The 8,158-nt window shown below is 38.7% G+C and overlaps 1 long non-coding RNA gene across 1 annotated transcript; it reads right to left on the bottom strand.

Annotated features, from left to right (window-relative positions):
• Positions 1–262: 262 nt before the first annotated feature.
• Positions 263–1,185, bottom strand: LOC109474382. Its single transcript, XR_002140482.1, has 3 exons — positions 1,049–1,185; positions 802–897; positions 263–555 (listed from the first exon to the last, which is right to left on the bottom strand). It is a non-coding gene; the product is annotated as an uncharacterized LOC109474382 (long non-coding RNA).
• Positions 1,186–8,158: the final 6,973 nt, after the last annotated feature.

The raw sequence follows: 8,158 nt of genomic DNA on the forward strand, positions 1-8,158 counted from the left end.
TAAAGCTGTTGTATTTCAAACAGGAATTGTGTTGATTGACAGTTTGGATAGGCTATATGATAATAATTTTAATGCACTGCCTTTTCCTCGTTGTATATGGTGTCATAACTGCATGGGCAGCTGCCATAACCACCTCATAAACCACCTCGTTCGCTTCGCTCACACGGTGGTTTATTCGGTGGTTATGGCAGCTGCTCATGCAGTTATGACACCATATACAACTCGGGGCAGTGCATTAACCCTTTAGTAATAAATTCCTCGTTATCAGACAGCAGTTCGATTTTTAAAATCATTTTTTAAACGAACCATTTTTATCTTATAAAGGTCCTGCTCAAAAGAGTATCCAAACATATCAAAGTCCTGTCGGTAAATGTCCCTCAAATGTAGTAGTTCCTTCACAGGAACTTGTCGATACATCCTTGCTATCGCACTGTTCCCCCGTGTAGTCCGTTGTTGCGGAAGTGCATATTCCTCAGACGTGATTCCGATTTTTTTTAAAAGTAGTGAAATATCAGCAGCAATGCTATTTGTGTGAGCTACAAAGTCATAGCCAACCTAATAAAAAAGATTAGAACATTTAGTTATCCAATAAAGTAATGCATATTGCTTCTTAAAAAGAAAATATATTTGACACACATTATATCATATAACATATCATATAACATATAAATTCTTGTTATTGCACTGTTCCTACGTGTTGTCCGTTGTCGCGTTCATCTCTGTCCAAGCTCTCTCTCTCTCTCTCTTTCTCTCTCTCTCCTTACACATCTATCGATCGATCGATAGATAAATATACTGTACCTGACAGGGTTGGCAGAGTCTAAAGACTGATGTCCAATGAGGGTTGTCCCATTTTTGCTGTTGAATGCAATGAAGGAAAGTTCTGAACGTCACTTCCTGTAGAAAATAGATTAATTTTCAGTTAATAAGTTAATAACAATAGATTGTTTCCATCTGATTAAATAATTTGTTTGGCAATTAAACTCCTATGTCTTTTGAATATTTTAAAAGGTATTGTCTGTTTTGTGCCTGTTAACAGTACTGATACCTCTTCACTTTTCTCTTCACTTTGATAGCCCGCCTTCATCAATGTGTGGAGTTTCTTGATGTAGGAAAGTCGATATTTATCATGCACGAACTTATCAAGCCACGCAGACGCCAACCTAAATGATAAAAACAATTAAAAACCACGAAAAGGATTAGACATTTTTGCCTTTTGCCATTACACAGAACAGTACTATGTATTCTAATTAGATGTTTTAGAGTTAATCTATAAATCATTTTCCAAACTATTGGTGTCTTAGCGAAAAACATATTATACATTTCCTCATTTTGTAGAAATGAGGACTTGGTTTTCTAATGCCTTACCAAAGGACGAGGGCCTGCTTCTACTCCGAAATTTTATACAACTTTCACAAAAATTTGAAGTAGACCTTTGTGAAGGATTAACAGTTACGTGCAACTTCCTGATTAGTTACAATTATGAAGTTTTGGCATTTTCATGTAAAAAGATCCATATGAATATTCCAATTAGAGTCTTACCTGTATATTTTGTAGTCCTCATTAGCATTGCTTGCATCTAATTCTTTAACATTATTGCCAGAGTTAACCGCACACAAAATATGGAAACCCCTTATGTTTAAAACTTTTTACCATTAAAATGATGATTCCCCTGCAGTTCCAATATTTACCTCTAGGGTCAAAACTACGCTGCGCTGACGTTGTAAGTAACAAAGAGACAAAATATTCCCTACCTACATAGGCTATATGTGGTCAAAGTTTGAATTCCACTGCGTGCAACTTTGTCCAAGGTACTTAAATACAAAAAATCATCCCTACCGATCCAAACTAGGTGCCAACTTATGGTACTTGTTAAAGAGACATCAACATTCGTTATATTGCTTTTTTTAGAAATATAAAAATCAGACCTAAAACGTTAGTATCTAGAAATCCGTTCAGGTTCCCACTAAAGCGAGGGTCAAAACCCGCTGCATGCTGTCTACGTTTAAACACGTGAACATTTTTTAAAATCCGTAACCGGTGAGTACCGCCACCGTACGGAACCGAGTGGATTTGGGAGCACGCAGACACTTTAAGTGCATGTAAATCTTTCTCTGCTTTCGGGCTGCGGATTCACTCCCATATGAGCCAGTATGGGCGACGCGCGTGCCCTGCAGGTACCAATACGTAAAGTACGTACGTGTATGTACGGCCTTCATACGGTAAAGTGGCAATCGCTCAGAGATCGTACATTATAAGTACGTTCAACTTACCGCTTGCGCAACGAACGATGCACGCAATCGCTCACGGCCAGACGTGGCGTGTAAACCACATTCTTACACGTTGCGCAACCGTGTGAGTGACGTGCGTTAACGTACTGATCATGCCAGTCCTTCTCCACGGTTTCAGAAAAGAAAAACGTTAGTGGACGTGGCCTTAAAAAGTACGTACGGCGGGTTGTGCCCTTTGCTAAATTGAACATTTTCTGGTTTCCCTCACTGCCTATGCACAAACTATTCAAAAACAAACACAACCACCGTCAATTTATGACGTCATATTACATTGACATGAGCATACCTTTATATCCAAGTATACACGCTTTTTGTTAGATATCTTGTCTATCTTCGAGTTTTACGACTGCAATTCACTGCCTTCTCTCTGTCTCTATCTATGTATATAGACTCACTGAATAGTGATCAACATTGTCACCTGCATTGTACACTTTATCACTACAGCAATTATGGTTTTACCACGAGGTGGTGAAGGCATATTGCTATATTGCTTTCTCTCATGTTTCTTCTTCTCCTGACATTTTTTAAATGGATTCAACTCGGCCATTTTGGGGAAAATAACATTAAATTTGGCGTAAAGATAGATTTTGACAAATAGCCAGGATTTTTTAAATAATTTTTTTGAAAGAGGCCTTAATCTTTTTTCCCATTTTCAGGAAAAATCGGAATGACATGAAATTCAGCATACGGGTAGCTTGGCACCAATGCCTAGACTATAGTGTCCACTATTTAGATTTAGCCTTTTAAATTAATTTTATTTACCTTACTTTTAATAAAAAAAAAGCAAGTGCAGCTTTAAAAAACAAATTCCCAACTAACAGTTCTAGATAGAACACTCACGTTCTACATGTTCCGAAAGCAGAAGGTGTTGGAAGATTCCATTTCTGCATGAGGGTATAGACTATTGGAGCACAGTTCTGACAGGTGCAGGAAAAAGAAAGTCCAGAAATGTTTTGTTAACTGTAATGATACGCTCAAGGTACAGAAGTGACAGTGAAAACAGTGAACATAAAAATACAGTGGAAAAATCAGGAATTACAGTATTCTTACATTAGGTAGACTTACCATTCTTAAAAATTGACAAAATTTTAAAACAAAAATGTTTTAAAGTCGTAATGAAATCTGACAACTCTATCACATTTGAGACAAGACGCATCTGTAGTGCCATTACATTGCTATACTGCTTTTTTGTATTAACGAACATGGCTTAATTTCCAAACTTATTAACTTTAGTTACATCAAGGACATTTTACGTAAAATGTCCTTAGCCAGGTAACATGTACATTCCACCATAATATTGTCAACCTATTGTCAAACTTTGTTGGGCAAAAGCTTGCCAAAGCTAAAACAACAGCTCCAATCAATGACACCAAAAGGAACTTCTTTTCACACAATTTTCAATGAGTGGTTGAGAGTTCTCACCTGGCCAGAAGGAAGCGAGGACATAGAAATATTACAATAGAGGTTGCAGGGGTGATGAATACATAACGATAGACTCTATGATGATTTGCTGACGTGCAACCATTCAACCTTAACGATTACATGTATTTCTTTTACGTATTTCTTGGTCAGTGTGCTATTGAGATGGAAATATTTTACGCCAATATCAGGTTATTGTCATTATAGTATTCATAGCTGATACAATAATGTCATGCACTTTAAAATGGAGTGGATGGCAAATGGTTTGGTTTTTGCGGGACGTCTTGCCAATGGTGGGCACCAGGCAGTTTGGGAATCTCAGAGGTACCTCCACAACCCACTGCCTTATAGAAATCCTGGACTTTTTCTATAAGAGCTCAGAAAGGAAGCAATCTGTCAGTAGCCTGGTACTGACAGATTTTAGCAAGGCCTTCGACAGAGTGTGCCACACGACAGCCATAACTAAACTCATACAAATGGTAGCGCGGTCCTCTCTACTGCCCTGGGTCTGTAGTGTCGTCTCAAGCCGGAGACAGCGTGTTCGTTACCAGCACGCTCTGTCGCACTGGCTCTTCTTGGCCATGCTGCTGAACCCCATAAAATGCAAAGTGTTACATATCTCCTTCATGCAGCTTCCGCCTCCTGTTCCAGTACTTACACTGGGTGGTCAAGTTCCCATAGTGGTATCACAGGCACGACTACTTGGTCTTGGTCTCCAGATCCAGTCGGATCTCGGGTGGGACGCACAGGTGGACAGCATGGTTACAAAAAGAAGCAGGCACCTCTTCCTACTGTGCAGGCTGGTCTCCCAACAGTCGACCTCACCACCGTATACTGCGGCAAACAGTCAGACTAGAACGAGTGCAGAAACGTGCTTGTAGGATTGTGTTGGGCCGGCAGTACACATCATACCCGGAAGCCTTGAAAACTTTGGAACTTGAATCTCTTTCTGACCGCAGACACAATATTTGCCTGAACTTTGAAAAGAAGGTTAGACAGTCGCCTCGCTTCTGCTGCGGGCTGCCTCCTACGCGGGGTGATCTACACGGTCGGCAGCGGAGGAACTCGCTCCAGTACTCCCTGGCCAGAGGGACCAAAAGATACACCACGAGTGCCAAGCCGATGTTGGCTAAACTCCTCAATGGACTGTAAACTGAACTGTTATGAACTGTTTTTATTCGAGAGCAGTCTCACCTTTAACGATTCCACACAATGCTGTTTTTAATATCCTTGATGTCGAACCACAACGCTATATGTATAGTATGAAAAACTATGTCGTCAATTATTGAATATCACTTGTATATACTTGTATATGTATTATATTAGCCTACGATGTTTTTACTTAGTATGTGGAATGTAAAATTCGGCGCAATTCAGTGCATACTGCAAGGCCGATTTGTATCGTGTTTTTACCAATAAACCAACTACTACTTATTCCAGAATTCTATGCAAATCCTAGATTTATGCTAATATCAGTGATGTAAATAGTTGGAGAGCACTGTATCATGAATGCACTAATCATCGACCTATTTCGCTTAATGGCCAAATCTTAAACATACATTTATGACCGATTAAGCTACCTACACACCCATAAATAATAACGAACTGCAACCAGTTCTTTAGTTATCCTCCTTCAAAGATATTTGCCAAGCTGCTTCGGGCCAACAATCATGTCTCTTTTTACCGGAATACTGTGTAAAAGACCTATCTACCAGCCAAACTTCACGTCCCTAACATGTTCCGCTGCAGTACCACAAGAAGACACCAAAGGACATTAAATGTAATGCTTTCTAAGTCTTATAAAGCCCTACCTACCAAACATTAAGACAATCTATGTAAGCTTACTGGAGTTATTGTATTTTAGACAGACAGACACACAAACACAAACTCTACCTTAGGTAACCATATTAAGGATTAAATACCACTATAGACTACGTTACCTCATTTCTTATGTTAATTATGTACTGATTTGTATAATATAAGTCTCATTATGTTGATGTTCATCAAAGACACCTAACTAGCCAAAATATTTTAAAAACATTCTCTTGTGCTTCAGACATTTGCATTTAAGTTTAAAAAAGCAAGCAGCTAGGCTGGCAAATTTATTCCACTTCATTTCTGTCCAAAACCTTACCACTTAAAGAACTTTCCCACTTCCAAAATCTACAAACATGGAATCCCTCCTGCAGTACGGTACATGGCCGCTGAGAGGCCAATTGTCGAACTAAACCTTCATTTAGCTCCGACTAACCATCTATAAAATATTAAATTTAAGGTTCACTGCAATGCCTAAGCCGATAGGAGGCCCTTTATCGAACTTGACATGCGTCTTTTCCCTCGCTTCCCAACCAATAGATGTCAATAACAAGAATCTGCGTTTTTTCCATGTATGTTTTACACTACTAAAATCCCCCAAAATACATAACTCTCAGCAACGTAGCAACATAACAGGATAACCACCGAACCTGATCTGTGTTTCTATATACCCGCAAATTAAACATGAACTTTCTTTCTATACCTACTTCTTAACTACCAAATATTTTTCATGTCCATTCACATATTTTCGAGTAAGTCTGCACACATACAATCGACGAGTGCACAAATCTCCGCTGCAATACCATAGAAAAAGGCCAGGTGGGCCATTTTTAAACTTGAACAGCACAACAGCTATCCATACACTAAATTTTAAAACAAATCATTCACAAATGACTGAGGTTTTTTTTTACATTGATCTACACTCGGACTCACACTGAATATATGCATTTCTGATGAAAGCAAAAAGTCTTGCGATGATTTGCCTGGTAGAGTGATAAGACTTTCAATAGCATTTGCTTGCACATTTTACAGAGCTCAGGTCTTTATGTATACTATTTTTAGATTATTAACCACATTAGACTTCTAAACCTCATACATACCTTTCCAATGGATCACGTACAACAATTAATTTGATGTAAGTTGTTAGGCGATGATTGACATCTTCCATGTTATAACTGCTCAATGACATGAACTTTTGTCTGTGAATCCAGTATCTTCCACGCGTGTCAACACTCTCACTTGCATTGTGATCAAGGTTGTAAAATAAGTATTTCATCGTCGTACATCCAGTTTTTGGAACAAAGCAAAAGAGTACTTTGTTCTTCTCGCTGACAAGAAGACGGTTTAGGACATTTTTTGACGGATATTTCTGAAAAAAAAGGAGCATGGCATTATTATTAGCACCGATATAAAACAAGGCTAAGGAAATAGAATCATTGCGAAGGCGACGACTGAATGATATATATTATTTCGTGTGGTGGAGCTAGCAATCTACATCACAATTATAAGAAAAACAGATTGCCCTATCTTATAAAGACATGTACGTAGTTAAATTTACAGGATGGGTGGAGAGATTTGGGGCAACATACCAAAAATACACGAATAGGAGGAATCAGCCGTTATTCCCCGGTAATATAAATTTCATGATGACATACATTATGTACTTTACTTTACTTTGGTCGAGTTCCCGCTTGAACCAAACTTAAAGCCATCCTCCACTCCACTTCACTCTATATTCCACCAGAGACTGGATTTTAAGTCTGATCTGAAGTTGTTACTCCTAGGACCTTTTGTGGGTCCCCAAAGGACGGATAATTTGTTTTCTCTGTGTGATCTGGTTGAATAAACCCACCCCACCGGCTTAAATGTTCTTGGGGAGGGAATGTTAGATTCCTGATCAAGTGATCAAGTCAGCTGTGCTCTCTGTCCATGGTGTGGGAAGAAGACAGATAACCAGTAATCAATCATCAGGCAGCTGGATGGGTGGCACGTGGGCACCCGGTGTAAATTACCTGCTTGGTCCAAAAAAGGTTACCTCAAAACCAATTTCCATGGGAATGCATTCGTGCAATTTTTGAAATTCTTTCAGAGCTATCGTAGTACTTGCACAGATGCCTCCGCCCGAAAGGCGTTGCCAAAAAGCAATCATTAGAAATCCTAAGGATCGTGAAGCATACAAATGACGTTTTCTTGAGCATACAAACCTAAAGCCAAGTACGTATTTAAAAAGCTCCATATCACCCTTATTTAATGCCTTTAGGTTAAGCTGACTGTAATACCAGAATGTATTCATCGTTTTATGAAAGGACATATATGGTGCCCTTGTTGTATCTACTTGTATGTATCTGTGCTTGCAACTTGAAGCTTTTGCAGTTTTGTATCTGACATATGGCTTGTAAATTAAGTGCCTACTTGCAGTCAGATAAACATGTGTACACTTAGGCTCTGTATGTAGAACTGGGCATGTAACTGCCAGCCAAAGTCTAAAGCTACAAGGCAGAAAATGCAGAGTTAGAGATGTCATTACTATTATACATGTACTTCATATTCTGGGTTACTAGTACATATAACTTCTTATATATATATATATATATATATATATGTGTGTGTGTGTGTCTCTATTACTAAAATAG

This window comes from Branchiostoma belcheri, unplaced genomic scaffold (genome assembly GCF_001625305.1).
Source record: "Branchiostoma belcheri isolate BF01 breed outbred unplaced genomic scaffold, Haploidv18h27 scaffold305, whole genome shotgun sequence".
Lineage (NCBI taxonomy): Eukaryota > Metazoa > Chordata > Leptocardii > Amphioxiformes > Branchiostomatidae > Branchiostoma > Branchiostoma belcheri.